Raw genomic sequence first — 21,951 nt, 5'->3', positions numbered from 1 at the left:
AGCAGTCACGTGCTCGGGTGAAACAGCTGGGGGTGGCGGCGAGGAAGGCGCCCTAGGAGTCACCCTACCTCCTCTCCCGCGACCACGTGCCCCACCTCCTCTCTTCCTACCTCGTCCCCTGCTGGGCACCGCGGTGGACGAAGAAGGGCCTGGCGGTGTGGACATACTGTCCAGCAACGCTCGGCGAAGAGGTACGTCTGGAATCGAAGACCTCAGACCACGCGCCGAGGAAGAAGGGGCCTTGGCGCGCTCCCGACCAGCGCCCACCATCTTTCAACACCTGCCATGACAAACAGTAAACGAAATTAGTACAACATAAAAAAAAGACCGACATGAATAATAATATGTGTATCACTTAAGTGTATCATCATCAAGTACAACATTAAAAATTTTAATACCTGACACTACTAATAATCTCGATCAGTATCATCAATAAATGCATAATCATCATCATCACTATAATCAATGACGGGCTCATAGGGTTCAGTGGCATCAACATGTGCAAGGCCACCTTGACGTAATCGGTCAAGCAATGACAGGTCATCCGCAGCAGTAACCTCTTCTTGTTCCGGCTCTTCTTGTTCCTCCTCTGGGGTGATGTCGGATTCACTGTCCCTGTCTACTTCAATGTTTTGGGGTGAAGTATAGCGGTTCTTGAAACGCTTTTTGGAAAGACGTGTCTCTTGGAAGAATTCTCCTTCATATGTGTCTGGGTTAATGTGAGGTTCATAATCCTCTTCCTTTGGGGGAGATAGTCTAGCACGTGGTGGCACTTCATAAACGACATCCCAACCTTTCAGATTTGGATTAGTTTGGCAGGCCCACGGTAGATAGAATACTTGGGTCGCCTGTTGAGCCGCAATATAGACATCAGGAACATCTAAATGGGTGCTTTGGTTGATTTCAACTAGCCCTATATGTTCATGAGTTCTTCTAGTCTCCTTCGGCTGCAACCAATAACATTTGAAGACTACGACATTCGGTGGGTTTTCACCATAGAATAGAAGTTCATAAACTGCTTCAACTCTCCCATAATACTCGGTACCTCCTTCGCCGATAGCAGATACACAACAATTTGTAGACTTTCGGTCGGCCATAGATAGCTCTTTGCCATAGGTACGAAAGCGATACCCGTTGATGTCGTATTTGTCAAATGAACGGACCTTATAGTCAAAACCATTAGCGACTTGTCTCAATTCGGCTCCATTTGTTTTTGTGAACCATTCAGTGCTCCATTTGTTCTGACCAGTGTGACCGGTGTACATCCACGCACGATCACTCATCTTGACTTTCAGAGCTACTAGACACACAACAAATATATATATATATATATATATATATATATATATATATATATATATATAATTCACCATGTATGTATTCATCAGTTGATCTACTTTGTCAATTTTATTACGTCCATGCAACCTACACTCTAATAGGTAATGATAGGTCCTAATCCCACCCGAGTATGTTTAGATTGGGTTCATTTTCCCATGCTATGCTCCGGATCCTACGCAAAATTTCGGCAGCACCTCCCCGCTGTTCTCCTGATACACGTCTCTGCAATAAACAGAGAGGATGTGTACCCGGAGAACAACAGGGGAGGCACTGACGAAATTTATGCGTCGGATCCGGAGCAAAGCATATGGGAAAACGAACCCAATCTAAACATACTCGGGCTGTCCATGGATAGCGTTGGACAATTCGAAAGAATCAAGGTTATAAATATGCAAATGCATGCATATTTATAACTATGACGCTTTCGAACGGGAGACACATATTGGTTACGCATACTGATGATTCAAGACACATATGTAGCTAGCTATCAAGTTTCATCGGAATAGATCAAATAATTAATGGGGGAGGAGGACATGTCATTTGTGCTCATCCACGACCGAAGGGGCAGAGCTCGTCAAACGCACGGCGAGGTCGTCGAACACCAAACCTCGCAGCGATGAAACAACTGCACATTTAAAACTACCCGATCAACACAATTATTATGATGTTTTTCATAACAAAATCGAAAGATATATGACCTAACTAATAATTCACAAATATATGACCCCGTCGGCTTCTGGAAGGCCAAAGAACACCTTTTCGGGAGGTGTCGGGGGTCGGGGTGTCGTGTCGGTCTCGGGGTGCCGTGTCGGGGTCGGGGTCGGGGTCTCGGGGTCGGGGTGTCGGGTCGGGGTGTCGGGTCGGGGTGCCGGGTCGGGGTCGGTGTGCCGTGTCGGTGTCGGGGTCGGGGTGTCCGGTCAGGCTCGGGGTCGGGGTGTCGGGGTCGGGGTCCGGGTCGGGGTATCGTGGTCGGGGTCTCGGGGTCGGGGTGCCGGGTCGGGGTCGGGGTGCCGTGTCGGTGTCGGGGTCGGGGTGTCGGGTCAGGCTCGGGGTCGGGGTGTCTTGTCGGGGTGCCGGGTCGGGGTCGGGGTGCCGTGTCGGTGTCGGGGTCGGGGTGTCGGGTCAGGCTCGGGGTCGGGGTCTCGGGGTCGGGGTGTCGGGTCGGGGTGTCGGGTCGGGGTGCCGTCTCGGGGTCGGGGTGCCGGGTCGGGGTCGGGGTGCCATGTCGGTGTCGGGGTAAGGGTGGGTGTGGTGTCAGGGTGTCGGTGTCGGGGTGTCGTGTCGGTGTCGGGGTCGGGGTCTCGGGGTCGGGGTCTCGGGGTCGGGGTGTCGGGTCGGGGAGCCGGGTCGGGGTCGGGGTGCCGTGTCGGTGTCGGGGTCGGGGTGTCGGGTCAGGCTCGGGGTCGGGGTGTCTTGTGGGGGTGCCGGGTCGGGGTCGGGGTGCCATGTCGGTGTCGGGTCGGGGTGTCGGGTCAGGCTCGGGGTCGGGGTCTCGGGGTCGGGGTGTCGGGTCGGGGTGCCGGGTCGGGGTGTCGGGTCGGGGTGTCGGGTCGGGGTGCCGTCTCGGGTTCGGGGTGTCGGGACGGGGTGCCGGGTCGGGGTGCCGGGTCGGGGTTGGGGTGCCGTGTCGGTGTCGGGGTAAGGGTGGGTGTGGTGTCAGGGTGTCGGTGTCGGGGTGTCGTGTCGGTGTCGGGGTCGGGGTCTCGGGGTCGGGGTGTCGGGTCGGGGTGCCGGGTCGGGGTCGGGGTGCCGTGTCAGGGTCGGGGTGTCGGGTCAGGCTCGGGGTCGGGGTGTCGGGGTCGGGGTCGGGGTGTCGGGGTTGGGGTCGGGGTCGGGGTGCCGTGTCGGTGTCGGGGTCGGGGTGTCGGGTCAGGCTCGGGGTCGGGGTGTCGGTGTCGGGGTCTAGGGCTCGGGGTGTCGTGTCGGGGTGCCGGGTCGGGGTCGGGGTGCCGTGTCGGGTCGGGGGTTTTTCCTCTTTTTTCCTTTTCTTCTTCTTCCTATTCTTCCTTTTCTTCCTCTTCTTCTTTTTTCTTCTCCTCCTCCTCTTCTTCTTCTTCCTTTCCTTTTTCCTCTTCTTCTTCTCCTCCTCTCCTCTTTTTTCTTCTTCTTCTTCCTCTTCTTCTTTTTTCTTCTCCTCCTCCTCTTCTTCTTCTTCCTTTCCTTTTTCCTCTTCTTCTTCTCCTCCTCTCCTCTTTTTCTCTTCTTCTTCTTCTTCTTCTTCTTCCTCTTCTTCTTTTTTCTTCTACAACCTAAACCTAAAATTAAACCTAAACCTAAACCTAAAACTACAACTAAAACTAAATCTAAACTAAAACTAAAACTAAAAAGGAAAAAAAAGAAAAAACAGAAAAAAAAACTGAAAAATGGGGGCTCACCTGGGGGGTGGAGGAGGCCGGTGGAGGAGGGGGCGGGGCGGTGGAGGAGGCGGCCTGGGGGCGGCGGGGGGCTGGGGCGGTGAGGGCGACGGGGCCCCGGGGCGGCGGCGAGCCGGGGCGGCGGGGGCGACGGGGCGGCGGCGGCGCGCGGCGGGCGGCGGCGTGGGAGGAGAGAAACGGCGGCGTGGGAGGGAGAGGGAAGAAGCGAGTAACGGGCGGGGGTACGGGCCGTTAGGTAGTAGGCTCTTTGCCGTCCGCCCCCCTTTGCCGTCCGCTTTTTTGCCTCTTTGTCGTCTGCTAGCGGACGGCAAAGAGGTGTCCCGTTAAGTTTTTCAAAAACGGGCGGGGGGTGGGGGCCACCTCACTCTTTGCCGTCAGCTGGCCGACGGCAAAGAGCTGGCAGATGGCAAAGAGCTTCTTTGCCGTCTGCTTCTGGGTAGCTGATGGCAAAGAGCTGGCAGACGGCAAAGAGCTTCTTTGCCGTCAGCTAGCAGACGGCAAAGAGCTGGCAGATGGCAAATTAGCTAATTCCAGTAGTGGTGGTGGGCATGGGGCCGAAGGAGCACGGTCGGGAGGCGGTTCTCGATGCTGTGATCACTCCTACTATCTCCTACACACAGCTCCGTCGGATCGACCCGACCCTGAGCCAGCGCACGAGCACGGCCATGAGCAGTGCACCGTCACTGTCCCTCTTTCAGGAGCAGCAAGCTATAAGTATTTTCCCTTTTATCTTCATTGCTCCCTTTATTTTCCGCATTTAGTAGTTTTATGAGTCTCATGATGTCATACTGTAGGCCTACATGGAGTACACACGCCAGGAGACCATGGCGTGGCACGACCGCCTTCATGCATACCATCAGCAGAGGGATCGCGAGATGCAGCACGCTTTTCAGGAAATGGCGGCCGGCAAGTGTCCTCAATGGCCATCAGCAGAGGGTCCTCCAGCACAACCAGTGCTGCTGACCTTTGAGGAGTTTGTGGCACAGAACGCTGGCCCCTCGCTGGTTAGTTCATCCCCAATCAATTCACCCAAAGCATGTCATGCCTTTCAACATAGTCTTATATCCCGTTAATATATCTTTTCAACATCCAGGGAACAGGTGGATCTACCGTTGGCGGTGGTCTTCGCAGCACTCCGAGACACGGAGCCCGACCACTCCGATCCACGGAGGCGGAGGCGGACGTGGAGGCGGTCTTGGCGGTAGCGCTGCCGCTAGCAGTGACGACCTGGGCTTCGGCGGTCTTGGCGGTGACGACCTCCGCGGTGCTCGACGTCCTGGCGCTTAAGCCTTTCGGGCACATTGTGGCGGTTCTCGATGCTATGATACTTATATGCTTGTGATGTTTCTTATCTTATTGTTGTTTGTGAGATTCTTATATGCTTGGTGGTGATGATACTTATATGTTTATGCTTTGCGATCCTTCTTATGATGTGTGATGATGAATTTGTTGTGTGATGCTGCTCCATATTGTTACGTGATGCTGCTTCTTATATATGATGTTTGTTATATATGCTGTGTATATTCAAATGAATTGAGCTAAAAAGAAACAGAAAAAAGAAAAAAAAACTGGACAGAAACTATGCCGACGGCTTGGCCGTCGGCATAGGCCTGGCGTGAGATCCCAGTGGCCGACACGTGGCATGTCTATGCCGACGGCCTAGCCGTCGGCTTAGTTTGAAACTATGCCGACGGCTAGGCCGTCGGCCTAGACCTGCCCCAGGAGCGCCCAGTTTCTGACACGTGGCATGTCTATGCCGACGGCCTAGCCGTCAGCATAGTTTCAAATTAAGCCGACGGCTCGGCCGTCGGCATAGACATGCCCCATGCTGAACGGCGTCTCGCCACGTGGCGAGAAGCCATTGGGTAGTACTTGACGGCGGCCGCCGTTAGGCGATGACGTTGCCGACGGCCAGGGCCGTCGGCATAGATGTACGACCACCGTCGGGATAGGGTCTATGCCGACGACTTTTCTACGCCGACGGATATGTTGCCGACGGCGCTATTCCGACGAGGGCCGTCGGCATAGGCCTGCCCCGACGGCTAGTCATGGCTATGCCGACGGCCCTGGCCGTCGGCATAGGGTGCGATTCCGGTAGTGATACCACTAGTCGTCAACCCGTGCTGCTGCATGGGCTAGTTTTTTTTTCAAAATTCATAAATACTGTAAGCCACTAATAGTATTTGGAATATAGTACTTTCATCCGAGCCTGCTCAACCAACTTTGCTATTGTATTCTTCAATCTATTCTAGATAATATAAATTTATTTTCTGAATATGATCAGTAAACAAACTAAAAGTAGTAAGCATGAATGTTAACGGAACATCCGTAAATTGTATTAATTTATAAGCAAAATCTCCAAAGCACAATCACATTTACCTTAGGAACTAAATAATGGAACAACGGCATATTGCATGCCTCCTTCTTTCCTAACCCCTATTGCGAATTGTGTCCTATAAACGATTCAAAGCTCATAAATTTGTGTGCGTTAAGACCATTAGAAACATAGCATATGACATGGCAACCGTGTTTTTTCTTCTATTTCCAAGTTATCCAGTTTGTGTGAGGCCGTAATATTGTGAATTCTTCTACATGAATTTCGGCATGGGGTACTCGACACATATGAGTTTTACCAATGTCATCAACTCAAATGACCTTGGATCAGAACTTAAAGTGTGATGTGAACTAAATGCCAAATAGAATAATAGGTACAATGAAGCTCCATCTAAGACAAACATGTTAGAATTACTACCAAACATGATACATTCATCGGGTGCTACAACACACTGGGAAATGAGCACAATATGTGATTTTGATTTGTAACTATATTCATGTGTGTATTCTAAGTCTGGGTGATATAATATAGCACTGTCTGTCATATATATGTTCTTTATTGCTCCCAACGAACGGAAGAGCATGTGTAGCAGTCTTCATTCGCCTCCCAACATTAGGATTGTGGATCATACTCAACACAGATGCATTCTTGGTCGTCATATAGTAGTGTCGTTGTTGTGTCTGTTGACCGGCCCACGCCGATAAATTCCCATCTAATTTCATGCTCGCACATTAAAAAATCAAAAGAAATAGTGGAAATAGGTATTAATTAGCTTACAGTTAATTAAGATTGAATGGCACATATATGTTAATGAGGCATAAGCCTATCAACCATTGATGGCACACTTTATTTATTACATCATTTCCTATTGGCTTACCCGTACAATCAGCTCCACGGCAGTTTTCAGTTCTCACTCTCTAGCAAAAGGCACATTTATTAACTGAACATAATCATAAAAACTGTATGTCTTGGAAGTAGAAGGAACTGAGAGATACCTGTAGGTAGGAGGCATATAAATTGCCGTTCGCATGTCAGGAATTGTGTTCAGTATCTCCTACAATTTTTTCGTACACGGGAAAAGCTATTAATCATCCCAACGGGGTTTAAACTATGTAAAAGAGATCCTCCATGTCTATTTTTCAGATCAGCAAGGTTACTAAGTACATGGAGAAATATATTTCCGGCCCTTGGTTGCTTCCTAGGATAAAACAACTAGTGGTAGCATCACAATATATGGGAGTATTTTGTTTTTGTATAAGAAAATAAGTAATATGGTATGCTGCACGGATGAATATATATATTCATGGACTAATTAAAAGCTATAGAAACCTTTTTTTTCTCACCACATATAAAAGTTCTGCAAATTCTAGATTTGCACACCTGTATATATTGTGATAATCTGAAAGATTTATCATCTAATATGTGAATGAATGAATAGAGGATAGAGATGGACTCACGGGAAAAAACATGTCATGCACACGATGGCAATATTGTGATTGTCGTCCTTCATTTCTGTATATAAATGGTGGGTAAAAGATGTGCTCTCACAAAGCTGAAGGTTGGCCATCAAAGTTAGATGGAGTGATGGGCTGGAGACGATAACTTAATGTCCCTAGGAGGGTCATACGGGGTGACCTTTGGGAGCAAAATCTGTTCTAGAAGAGCAAGGGAAATGAACTACAAACTCCAGATGCCTCAAACATTACAGATATTATGATTGTTGCTGAATGAATCACCATTTTCTATCCAAAACCAACGGGGCTCATTTCCTTGTCAGACCTGCACAGATGATATTAGACAGCGACACAATATTTGGTTAAATTATCTGTCGGTCAAATTATCTAAATCTAGAATGTTCTTTGATTCAGCTAAGCTGGTGACATTTTTTCTCCATAATATACCAACACTTATAAGAAAAATGTCGATGTGAACTTTCTTTTAATTCAGGGCCATAGCCCATATGAGAGTATAGCTGAACATATACAAATACATAAATGGTTCCTACTAACTCATCAAGTACTAATCTACAGAGATTGTCAACTTTTCTCAAAGAGATACAAGGACTGGAAACTGGATGACGGAATTAAGCATCTGCAAGAAATAAGAGAAAACATTGGTCTATTTTACAATGCTGGCTCGATTTTAAAAAGAATTATATGAAACATGGAAAAATTGAAACAAACAATTAAATAACTCATTAAACATTAGCTATACCACATGTTCCTAATTGCTCACAACATTCTTTGCGCCATTTACCGTTGAAGTATAGAACTAAGGGAATAACTAAAGATTTAAAGTTGTGGTTGTAACATGTACAATCAGGGAAGGGCCCTGTAGATAAAATATATTTGTAAAAATTATCTAAAGTAGAGAATTATAAGTGTATATAGCCACCTTTTCCTGCTAAATGGGCATTGGAGCGTCATACAATGAATTTGTATAGTGTCGAGCAGGTGAACAGCTTCGCTGCTAGTCTTTACCAAGAAGTTTACTTGAGCATATTTTTTCTGGTGTTGCTTCCAGCCAATACTGCTAGGGCGATACCTTGTTGACCACTTGAATGCATATACGCTCCATGTGTGCAAACAGTACTATCAAAAAATTCCATCAGGACAGAGTATAGTCGTGCTTCTAAGATACACAAATCCTATTTGATCATTGGGTGAGCATAATTGAAAGAACAGATCCATGAAAACAAAGATGGAGTTTTGCTTGTAAAAAACAAAGAGAAGTATACTGGACAGATCATGTAATGCTAAAACGACTTATCCAATTCCCAACAAAATTTTAGGAGGTGATGGAGTCTGTGCGCAAGTACATCCCAATATTTGGTGAACTGAATCCCTTAATTGGATGGTGCATCAACTAGCAATCTTATCCATCCTACTAATACCTATCTAAACAGGCCGGAAACCAAATGACGCACTTCACCAAAAGCCAACAAAACAAAACCCTAGGCTGTACGTAATTGCTGATTAGAGACCAAGTCTCAAATTGCAGGATGGACAACATAAAAATCTTAAGAATCTTCAGAGAATGCTGCTAAGTGCACCTGTAACAACGGTCATGTTGTGAAGTTGGGAGTGCTAATTCTTGTGTTTCACGACGCTTCTTAAGTAGTCCATTCTTCTTTTATTTATCTATCTACCCATATCGCTTCCGAGCACGTTGCCTATTGCGTTCTTTCGTATCTACAGGTTCCCCTCCATTACTGATGTCAACTACACCTAATAAAATATACACAATCTAGAAAGCTGTTGAGCATCGGATGATACACTTACACATTATATCATCGTTGTTACTTGTGTTGATGGAGTTGGACAGGTCTTTCAGTGCAGTATGTTGACTTGATCATGTCGGAGCATCCATTTGCCAGAAAAAAGTAGACTTAATCAAATGATTCTATGGTGACGAAGACTCCATCCTGACCATTAATAACAGAAAAATAATTACATTATATAAGTTTTATCAAAAATACTGCAAACAAAATTAACATTAACATTATTTTTAAAAGTGAAAATTAATCATTGTTTTTAAAATCTAAATTTGTACAAAGCCCTTATGCAAACTCAAAAAGGAAATGAACCTAATCATGATAGCATACCTATTTATAACTTCTGATATCATGCATCTAAACTTTTAAAACAAAATCCTATGAAATAATAACCTGAATTTGTATCACACACTGAAATAGCACATCCTACTATTTTTATCCATAAATGCTTCTTTCATGATAGCGTAGAAGTGTGCAGGTTGCGTGGCATTGTGGTACTCAAGTTCTATGTTGTAGATGTTAAAACGCAAATTTTGTGCAAAATGGAAAAGGCCAACCACGCAAAGGGTATCTAAGTTAGTATTAATATCAGCTCCAACTCTTAAAAAAGCTATTATCAGCTCAACGCCTTGACCTAGAAGGGACGGAGAATCTGCGACCTATCTCACCACAGAGGCACATCAGCGACCTCACGGTGCCCTATCTCCCCGATGCCTGCTCTCCCCAACACGGTGTCGACAGCGCCCCCTCTCCCGCCACACGTCTTCTCCGTCTGGCTTCCCCTCCACACTACAGCGTCGTCCGACACATCCTCTCCAGCCACGGGTTTGTTCGCCTCCAGCCGAACTATGGTGTACCTTGTTTCAAAGTTTTGCTTACAGCTTTGCTGCATTGTCCTATAGCCAGGGTTCTCAACTTAGTAGCCAGTAGAGGTGGCGACCTTATTCAGGGAGCATAGGACAACAAGTAATAAAAAGAAAAACTACGTTCAGGAATAAGCAAGTTTGATACGCACTGCACCCAAAGCCTTGTGCAGTAAGCAAGTCCAGCAGGTCACATACACACCTTAAACCATGGATGGCTGAGCTCCCTTGTCGCTTGAAACCTGAAGGCCAGATTGGTTGTGCGCGAAGCGAGAAGGCGGAGGCAGTGTTCCTCGTCCAAGTGCTTGGAGATGGCATCCACGGGAGGCAGCCGCCGAAGCGTTCAGGTGCGAGGCGACCGCGGCAACGTCTAGCCGCGGGAAGACGACGTCCACGTGAGGCAGTGGCGGCGGTGACTTGCGTCGTCCAAGCGCGATGCCGCGGCGGCGGTGTACGAAGGCTCGAGGCCTTGATTGCGGTAGCTTGGAGGAAGCAATATGTACGTGATTTTAGGAAAGCTTTTGACCAAACAATCACGTGAAAGAGTTTTTCAAAAACGAAAGTGCAGGTGGGACAACCGGTGAGGACTCTTTGCTATATCGCATCTGTCGGCTATAAATTGTTAATATGATGATTATATACGGGTATGTCTCCATCGTAATAATCGGGTAGATCTTCACCATAGTAATTTGGTCCCACCAAAGATGTACGTCTTTTAATTTCTAATTAACGTGCTAATTTCTAGGGAGTCTGTAATTAGTATAGATATATATAGATATAGATATAGATATAGATAGATAGATAGATTGTGAGTCACAGAACTTATGTGGCATATTCAGTTTGGTGCTAGAACTTTGAAAATACGGTTTTGTGGTCACTTAAATTGACTCACGCATACAATATTGTCACATTACGCGTATGCCGGCGTATCCCTGTGCATGGCCTCAGTTGTCAGCGAGTGAGGGCGCTGTGCATGGTGTATTTTTACACAAAACACCCTCATGAACTTTTTATTCACGAAAAAGTAAAGCATTGCGAGTCATCACTATACCCCCTCACAAGTTTTTTTATTTACAGAAAACCCCGACCGTAGTTCTGCACAAATGTTCGAAAATTTTAACAACGAAAAACAGTCCGCTACGACTTGAACCCACGACCAATTTTTTCTACAGGAGACAATCTAGCCAATATGCACAAATTAATGGAGATCTTCACAATCAATCCAAAAATATCCCTATTGACTGGCAGGCCAATATAACCCATCAGCTGTGGCATGTTTCCATGACCTAATGGAGCCTCCATATAGGCAAACACATGACCTAAAATAGGAATATAAGCCTGCAATCAGGCATGACAAGACCTAAAATGTGTGTGATGGATGAAATTGCTGATCAATGTGTGGCCACTCGATGGCTCTCCTACATTTTAGCTATATTCGCTAGAGTTGTAGTCAACCAAAACATATGGCGTTGTTTCGTTGCTCCTTCGAGATGGATTAAAGACCAAGCATCCATTGAAATAGAAGAACTGTGTACCTCCGTGCTCTGATTATGATGTGTAATGCCACGTTGATTAAACATTAACACCTATTCCGCAGTTCCCCTTTTGAACAAATTGATGGGACGTTATTTTTCCAGATAGAACTCTAGACCGTTCACTTCATGAATTGTTCAAAGAAATCAAGGACTAAATTAAGTTCCCTATCTTTGGTTGGAGGAACACAAAATCTTCGATGGCCAAGGCTCTATTCTTTTTTAAAGTGGCACCACACTTTAAAAATTAAAATAATCATGGTTGGTTGTTGGTCGAGGCGGGAAATATGCTAAACATATTTGGCACTTGGTTACGAACCCTATATTTTTTTTTCTTTTTTCAAAATGGTTTCACTCCTTTCGTACTCAGCTCAATTTCTAACACAGTATTAAACTTTTCTAGTATTTCCTGTCATAAAATTTATATTCAAGATGCCTCTAATGGTAACAAATTGGGGAAACCATAAAAAATGTATTGCTAGTTCGGTGATCTCCATCTCTGAGCTGGAGATAGGCTAAATCTCATCCCCACCCCCCCCCCCCCCCCCCCCCCCACCCCCCAGTAAAAATGTTCAATACAAGCTTGACTAGACCTACTAGACAGGCCAAGGTCCTTGCAATGATGTTTCATTATAGTTTTTCCAACAAGTTCACATAAACATGAGAATTTTGTGCGGTGATATTGGGAAACAAAACAAAAAAAGGGAAAGTTGAATATGCGAAAGAGTTGTGCGCTATATAGTAGACACAAGGTAAAAAAGCCTCTTCATGGTATATTCAACATTTTGAACCAGTTATTTATGACTTACCTATACATGCTAGTCACCATAGAAAGTCACTAAGTCAACTTGCCGCTTTACTCCTTTATGATGTGTTATAAGAACTCTTACCTTTGTTTATTATTTTTTGTGGCAGTACAAAGAACATAAGAAGCAATAAAAATTACATCTATGTCCGAAGACCACCTAGTGACGACTACAAGCAGTAAAGCGAGCCGAAGGTGCGCCGCCATCATTACACCTCTCTCACCGGAGTTAGGCAAACCTAGTTGCAATCTACAGTCAGGAAGTCATCGTGCTAAGGCTCAAAGGACCAGCACACCAGAACAGCGAGCGCAACTGATGATGAAGAGAAGTGTAGATCAAAAACATCTAACATAAAGATACACAAACGAAGACAAACGAGGACTAGATACAAGTAGATCAACCAAAGACAAACGCCGACTGAATCTTGCACGATCTGTCGGACACCCACCTCCACACGCCCTCGGACGATGCTAGACACATTGCCGGAATGGTGGCTAGGCTGGGAGAACCTTATTCCATTTTCATGGATCAACCGCCATCTCGTCTTCCTGAGCAGGACACATACCCTAAAAAAAATCTAAAAAAAAAACTAAAACGGAGCATGAGCACTCCCACCCACAACGGCCAGGATCCTCTGCGCCTTCATGACCCTAAAGCCTCAAGGGACAAGGCATGTCAGCGACGGCGCCGGTGGGAGGCATGGAAACCCTAGTTTGACTCTCTCGTGCAAGGACAGGAGGAAAACTTTTACCTTTGTTTATTATGTGGTACTGACTATCACTATGTCGACATTGAAATAGTTATTTCACACTAAGGTCTACATGCTAGTGATCCAGTGGAAACTTTCTCATCCGTGAGTACATGCATGAATTTCAGTTGTTATTAAGTCAGATGATCATTGGTGTTGACTTAGAAATAGTTATTTCGAATCGTGTGCAACAAACATTAAAATCGTTAATATTTATCTTGGTCAGATCCATGAATGGAAGCTGAATGGTTAAACACATTGGACGCATTAATATTCTCCGAGTTGTTCCTATAATGCAAATGCTTCTTTCATGCATCGAGTTATCATTACACTCCGAACAAAGCTATCCTCCAACCGGTACATGAGAATGTGTAAGCTGCCAGCATGTCACTCATGCGCAGCTTACACATTCATGTCAGTCATCAAACACTCGTAAGTACCCGCATGACAAATAATTGGCCAGCTGCGTTTTGGAAAAGTTTGGCGAAGCATTGAAGACAGGTGACAGGCCCAAGTACTTTATGCGCTCATCCTCTATCGATAAATATTTGGCTTTCCTTTCCATGTGAGAAAAAACTGTCGCTGAATAACCGAGTAACAGCACACTCCTGCAAGACCACCACCTATTTGTTTACACTTTACAGGGAATAATAATAGTGGAGGCGGACGAGAGCAAAGATCAGTAATATACAAATTTGCACCGCGCCGGCTGCTGGGTTGAGATATCTGCTTATACTGGGGATGAGAATGAGATGCATCAGTAATGGGAGTTGGAACTCAGTTGCAACAAGTAGCCGCGCAGTTCTTTCAGGCAGATAGGACACGCGCTACAGGAATTCAAAACTCTGGTGATATGGTGCAGCAAGAAGAAAGAGGAGCACTACAGCAGGATGTGAGCGCTGGATGACCCAAAGAATGGGTACAACGCCAGCTTCAACGGTAGGATCTCAGGCGCGCATGAAGCCACGGTGCCAATCGCACGGCACGACGTGTCCCGGCGCTCTATGCCATATGCGCGCATGTTCGCCCGTTAACTATATGAAAAGCCCACCCTTCACCCGAACATCGACTAGGCTTTTGATTCGCTAGGAAGTGCTTTGTTTTTGTTTTTTGCGAGGAAATTTCTGATCTATTCATCTTTAATCATGATAGTAAACTGAAAACTAGAAACAATAATAATTACATTCAGATTAACAGACCACCTACCGACGACTACAAGCACTCAAGCGAGCCGCCACCGTATCGCCTTCCAGAGCAGTACACAAACCCTACCAAAACGAAAAATAAAAAAATTAAAAATGAAGCTTCACCACCAGCAAGGGCCGGGATCCACCACACCTCGATGGCCCTGGGGACACCGGAGACGAGGCAGACTGGTGGCGCCACCGGCGAGATGCAGATGAACTCGAGCCTTTTTTGGAGACGTGGAAGGAAGTGCTTTGTTATTCATGCTTATTTTTGTTCTGCAAGGAGCTTTGTCATTTGTGCTAAGCATTAGTTGGAACGTGGAAAAGCAAGCTATGATTACATCTTACAGTCCTTAGATTTTAGGCCCCAACAAGATTTTCTCATTGGTTCCTCAAAGACGGGGCGTCCTCTTACCATGGTGCCAAACTATCACATCAGGACCCCCTACCCAAGATCTGCTGGATTCAACTTTTAAATCAAAACATAATAATTAAGATTCATACAATTCACAAATATTACAAATTCGAAGTTATCAAACCAAATTATTCAAATTGAAACACGCTGAAGGGTTCAAAAGAAGAAAAGACCAAGAAAAGAGCACAACTATGTAGTGCTATATGGAAATGCCACCATTGCACAACAAGATCATCATGGATCTCGGTATGGACTTCTCAGTTCTAGATGTTGCGATGCACTATGAGGAAACTATCTGTCCTATCTGCATCATGCTCCGGCTCACTAGGATCCCCATTATAGATGTATGAGAAGTTATCTCGCTTGCCTTTCTCATCTCAATGATCATTATATGCAAGAATATGCAGTATTGAACCTCGGGGTTCCAGCACTTTACAGGACCACGGATGATGCCAAAGCGCTACTGAGCACACCGATACCTCTCTCCACATCCTTGCTTGTTGAATCTTGACGAATTGCCAAGTGAAATCTCTAGATACCTTTAGGACGCACGATAATCTTGACCAATGTGGATCACTGAGGATAGAAGCCATCTTCAAGGATGGCCGTAACCCATCTTGTAACCACGACCATTGACAACATAGTTACAAGGAGGAGCATCTCCGGTAACAAGCCTAGCAAACAGTAATGATCTCGGTAGCACATTCATGTTATTATTAGAGCCAGGCAATCAAAAGAATGAATGTCAAATCCTAGATCCTACAATGCAAAAACTTAAATAATGATTGTTGGACCTGTGTAGCGGCCTTTGTACTGACCTTACTGTCCCGCGGGACAATTCTTCCATGTCTAGTGAAAGAAGTCAATTGATCCAATCATCCTAGTCCATCCTGGATCTTCACTCAAAGCCAAAAGTCTCTCGGTGTCTTCATCATTTGGTGACCACAAGTACTTCGCCAATAGATCTCAATCACGGCTTTTGTGTACCTTCGAACCGCCTACAAAGTTATATCTCCTCAAACATGGACATAGTCATCAACAACATCGACCGAACATCTATAGGCAAGCACATGAACAACCGCGATACACTTCATCAAAGAGCTCGCGCATACTTCTTAGGATGCACCCCTCCTGAGCTTCACCCAATCCTCTTGCAGTAGTAGAAAACGGGGCCTTGGTCCTGGTTCCAGAGGCCCTTTAATCCCGGTTCTGCAACCAGGACAAAACGATTGGGACATAAGCCCAAAACTTTTAGTCCCATTTGGCTTATGAAACAGGATGAAAGGGGCTCCACGTGGCTGCTATGGGGGCCCAGGCAGGAGGACCTTTAGTCCCGGTTGGTAACAGCAACCGGGACAAAAAGGCTACCACACATCAGCAGCTGCCTGTCGCTGGGGTTTTGTTTTTTTAAGGAGGGGTTTAGGGGTTTTCATATTGTGTTTCCCCCTTTTATTTTTGTGTTTACCCTTCAATTCTATTACATTTAGAGTTTCATTTTTATTTAATATTCTCCATTCAACTCGACGCTAGCTACTACATATAGCAATGAAGGACCATTACACAAGATCGTCATGAACATATATAAAGAGAGAAGTGACCTCTCCATCTCCGTGCTTGGTCGAACAATAAGTGTTCGTATATCTATCCGACACTACAACATATATACAATATAATATCTCTTACGATGAAATCATCTACCAACATCTTGCAGTTCCCGATGGTATTCTCCGTCTTTAGGTATGACGTGGTCAACAAAGAATCCCGCCAATTACTCTTGAAGTGCTCGTATGCGATCATGTGATAGGAGTTTGTCCCGCATTTCGTCCCGCATCTGCCACATCTAATTTAAAGTAGGGGGTCAATATATATATGAATGAAACTCAACACAATTGAATGTAATAAAATAAAATTGTGAATATTATTTACGTACTTCATATTGTTGGTCAGATAAGCCCTGCTCAGTGGTCGAGTGGAGAATGAACTCGCAAACATAGTATCTACATAAATTATTCCCGCCTGTCTGCCACAAGCACTTTATAAGAATAGAGTTCAATCAAACTGATAAGCAAGCATGGTAATGCTATTGATGAAACTAGAATCAATGAGAGATGCGCGGAACTAGCTAGTACGACTTACTTTCGGGTGTCTAAATCGTAGCTCCTTCTTCTGTAGACCCGGAACCATTCCGGTGAACTTTTTCCAAACCCCGTCGGCAAAGAAAATGATCACTTGATATCAGAAAATGAACGAAAGTTCCGATATGGTGCGATAATGATTGAACTTACCTCTGGAGCATTCATGTCCAACCACTCCTTAGCCTCTTTACGTCTCGAGTCCAACATAGTTACTAGTCCCTTTTCCAACTCAATGGATAGCAGAATAAAGTGGAACCTGCGCACGCATAACTCATCAATTACACTTAAAAACTATGTGGCGCTTTGGCTCATCGTATGATGTATTCGCTTCATTATCTTTTCTTTTTATCGGTTTGGTAGACATGTCCTTCACATAGAAAACCTGCGCCACATTATTTGCTAGGACGAATGGTTCGTCTGTGTACGCAAGATTGTTGAGATCTACTATTGTCATTCCGTACTGCGGGTCTACCTATACCCTGCCTCCTGACGGATTGACCAATTTGCACCAAAACAAAGGGACCTTAAAATCATGTCCATAGTCAAGTTCCCATATGTCCACTATATAACCATAATATGTGTCATTTCCCTTGTTTGTTCCTGCATCAAAGCGGACACCACTCTTTTGGTTGGTCCTCTTTTTATCTTAGACGGTTGTGTAAAATGTATTCTCATTTATCTCGTACCCTTGGTAAGTCAATATAGTCAAAGATGGTGTCATGGCCAACAAGTACAACTCATCTCCAACAATGTTGTTACCCATGAGATGTGTTTGCAACCAACTGCCGAAAGTCCTGATGTGTTCACATGTAATCCAGTCGGCAAACTGCTCCGGGTGTTTGGAGCGCAGAGTATTCTTGTGCTCATTGACATACGGGGTCACCAAGGCAAAATTCTGTAGAACTGTGTTGTGTGCTTGACCCCAAGAATGCCCGTCCCTACATATTATTGACTCCGCTCCTAGCGTACCTTTTCTAGTCAGTCTCCCCTCATACCGCGATTGAGGGACACCAATCCGCTTAATGCCAGCAATAAAGTGAACACAAAACCCAATGACATCCTCTGTTTGATGGCCCATGGAGATGCTACCTTCTGTCCTAGCAAGGTTACGAACATATTTCTTTTAAGACTCCCATGAAACTCTCAAAGGGGAACATATTGTGTAGAAATAAAGGGCCCAGAATGGTAATCTCGTCGACTAGATGAAGTAGGACGTGCGTCATGATATTGAAGAAGGATGGTGGAAACGCCAACTCAAAACTGACAGGACATTGCACCAAATCATTCCGTAACCTTGGTACGATTTCTGGATCGATTACCTTCTGAGAGATTGCATTGAGGAATGCACATAGCTTCATAATGGCTAACCGAACGTTTTCCGGTAGAAGCCCCCTCAATGCAACCGGAAGTAGTTGCTTCATAATCACGTGGCAGTCATGAGACTTTAGGTTTTGGAACTTTTTCTCTGTCATATTTATTATTCCCTTTATATTGGACGAGAAGCCAGATGGGACCTTCATACTGAGCAAGCATTCAAAGAAGATTTCCTTCTCTTCTTTGGTAAGATCATAGCTAGCAGGACCTTCATACTACTTTGGATGCATGCTGTCTTTTTCATGCACACGTTGTTGATCCTCCCGTGCCTCCTGTGTATCTTTTCTCTTCCCGTACACGCCCAAGAAGCCTAGCAGGTTCACGCAAAGATTCTTCGTCACGTGCATCACGTCAATTGCATAGCGGACCTCTAGGTCTTTCCAATAGGGTAGGTCCCAAAATATAGATTTCTTCTTCCACATGGGTGCGCGTTCCTTAACGTCATTCGGAACAGATTGTCCGTCAGGACCCTTTCCATAGATCACATGTAAATCCTTGACCATATCAAGTATGGCATCACCAGTACGGAGGACGGGCTTCTTCCGGTGATCTGCCTCACCTTTGAAATGCTTGCCTTCCTTTCTTAAGATATGGTTGGACGGAAGAAATCGATGATGTCCCAGGTACACATTCTTCCTGCATTTGTCCAAATATATACTTTCGGTATCATTTAAACAGTGCGTGCATGCGTGGTATCCCTTGTCCGTCTATCCTGAATGGTTACTAAGAGCAGGCCAATCACTGATGGTTACAAACAGCAAGGTATGTAGGTTAAATTCCTGATGTTTGTGCTCATCCCACACACGTAAACCTTTTCCATTCCAGAGCTGTAAAAGTTCTTCAACTAATGGCCTTAGGTACACATCAATGCCGTTGTCGGGTTGCTTAGGGCCTTGGATGAGCACTGGCATCATAATGAACTTCCGCTTCATGCACAACCAAGGAGGAAGGTTATAGATACATAGTCACTGGACAGGTGCTATGATTGCTGCTCTGCTCCCCAAAAGGATTAATGCAATCTGCACTTAAATCAAACCATACGTTCCTTGCGTCACCTGTAAAGTCCCCCCACCTTCTCTCAATTTTTGTCCACTGCAACCCGTCAGCGGGTGCTCTCAACTTCTCCTATTTCTTATGGTCTTTCTTGTGCCATCGCATCAACTTGGCATACTCTTTGTTTCTGAAAAAATGTTTCAACCATGGTAATATAGGAGCATACCGCATCACCTTCGCAGGAACCCTCTTCCTGGGGCGCTCGCCCTCAACATCACCAGGGTCATCTTGTCTGATCTTATATCGTAATGCACCGCATACCGGACATGCGTTCAAATTCTCGTACTCCTCACCGCGGTAGAGGATGAAGTCATTAAGGCATGCATGTCTCTTCTACACCTCTAATCCTAGAGGGCAGAGAACCTTCTTTGCTTCGTACGTACTGTCAGGCAATTCGTTATCCTTTGGAAGCTTCTTCTTCATTATTTTAAGTAGCTTCCCAAATCCCTTGTCAGACAAACCATTCTCTGCCTTCCATTGCAGCAATTCCAGTGTGGTACCCAGCTTTGTGTTTCCATCTTCGCAATTTGGGTAAACCCTTTTTTGTGATCCACTAACATGCAATTGAACTTCAACTTCTCCCTACTTTCGCAATCTCTCTGTGCATCAATAATGAACCGGCGAAGATCATCATCGGGCACATCGTCAGCTGGTGCCTCTTGTTCTTCAGCTCCCCCATCTTCTTCAGTAGTATCACCGTATTCAGGGAACATAGGATAGTTGTCATCATCCTCTTCTTCTTCATTGTCGTCCGTCATAACCCCTCTTTCTCCATGCTTGGTCCAAACATTATAGAGTGGCATGAAACCATTATCAAGCAGGTGCCAGTGAAGGGTTTTCACGGAAGAGGAATCCTTCATATTCTCACAGACAGTACATGGACAATACATAAAACCATTCTGCTTGTTTTCCTCAACCACCTCGAGAAAAATATGCAGGCCGTCAATGTAGTCATTGGTGCGTCGGTCATCATACAACCATTGCCGGTTCATCTGCATGCATTATATAATTAAGTATATCAAAAACCATTACAGAACATCATGAATAGAGAAGTGACCAAATTAATACAAGTTCATCATCACATTAAAACCAAAGTACAGTAGTGATCAAAAGTTATTACTGAATAACTTAATTCATAAAGTTCATACATATATAGTTCTCATAGAACAACATATAGCTCTCTAGATCATCTAATTAAAATATACATTAAAACTAACATACAAATATGTAAAACATTCAAATGCAACAACAAATGCGATCATAATCACAACTAAGGTAACAATTGATCCAACAGCATAATGATACCAAGCCTCATTATCAATGGCATATCCTCTAATCTTTGTAATCTTCAAGCGTATTGCATGCATCTTGATCTTGTGATCGTCGACGACATCGGCAACATGCAACTCCAATTTCATATTCTCCTCTTCAACTATTTTCAATTTTTCTTTCAAGTAATTGTTTTCTTTTTCAAACAGATTTAACCTCTCGACGATATGGTCGATTGGAATTATCGGTCATAAACACTAAATGAAACAAATATTTATAAAATAAAATATACCACATCCGAATCATAGACCGAACGAGGGCCGACGGGGGTGGATACCAAAACCATGGCACTATATAATAACAAACAATAATAAAAGTAAGAAAATTATACAAGTATCTATCTAAATCATACAAGTAAGAAATTTTTTCTTTTAGAAAGAAGATAAGAACAAGAGGCTCACCACGGTGGTGCCGGCGACGAGATTGGCGCCGGCGATTGACGGCGGTGAGGACGGGGACGTACGGGACATGACGGACCGCCAAATCTAGAAAAATCTTGGGGAAATGAAGCTTCGAGGTCGAGCTTGGAGAGGAGAAAGATTAAGTGTGGCATTTCATCGAACACCTCATGTGCATCGGAGGTGAGAGCAGTCAAGAACACACCTCCCACACGCTGGACGGCCAAAAAGCAGAGGAGTGAGTGCGGGCAGGGGCGAGCATATATATAGGCATCTCTTTCGTCCCGGTTGGTGGCTAGCACCGGGACAAAAGATAGACCTTTGGTCCCTGTTCCAGCCACCAACTGGGACTAAAGGGTCTACGCCAGGAGCGAAGCCCTTTGGTCCCTGTTCGTGTCTGGAACCGGGACCAAAGGGGTCAGACGAACTAGGACCTATGGCACCCGAGGCCCGCCCGGCGCCCTGGCCTCACGAACCGGGACTAATGCACCCATTGGTCCCGGTTCGTAAGAGAACCGGGATTAATGGTCTTATCTGGCCAGGACCAAAGCCCTGTTTTCTACTAGTGCTTCTCCACGGATTTTGCAATGGTGAGAAAGAGACTTGTGCGCATCCGAAATCGCTAGCGAAAATATATCTCCAGATATGGATCGGGGTTGAAATAATCCCTTGTGATCTTGGCATGGCCCTCCGCTCCATCTCGGCCTATTTGTATACGACAAAATTTTCAACCTTTTCTCAGCCGCCAAAAATCCTAGTTCAAGAACATGCCAATGGCCATTTCGAGGT

At 45.2% G+C, this 21,951-nt stretch overlaps 1 pseudogene; it reads right to left on the bottom strand.

Moving 5' to 3' along the window:
• Positions 1-16,204: 16,204 nt before the first annotated feature.
• Positions 16,205-20,148, bottom strand: LOC141025717 (uncharacterized; annotated as a pseudogene).
• Positions 20,149-21,951: the final 1,803 nt, after the last annotated feature.

Source organism: Aegilops tauschii, chromosome 6 (genome assembly GCF_002575655.3).
Source record: "Aegilops tauschii subsp. strangulata cultivar AL8/78 chromosome 6, Aet v6.0, whole genome shotgun sequence".
In the NCBI taxonomy this organism is placed as follows: Eukaryota; Viridiplantae; Streptophyta; class Magnoliopsida; order Poales; family Poaceae; genus Aegilops; species Aegilops tauschii.
Note: the sequence above shows the minus strand (reverse complement) of the source record. Positions and strands in the feature narration are given on the sequence as shown.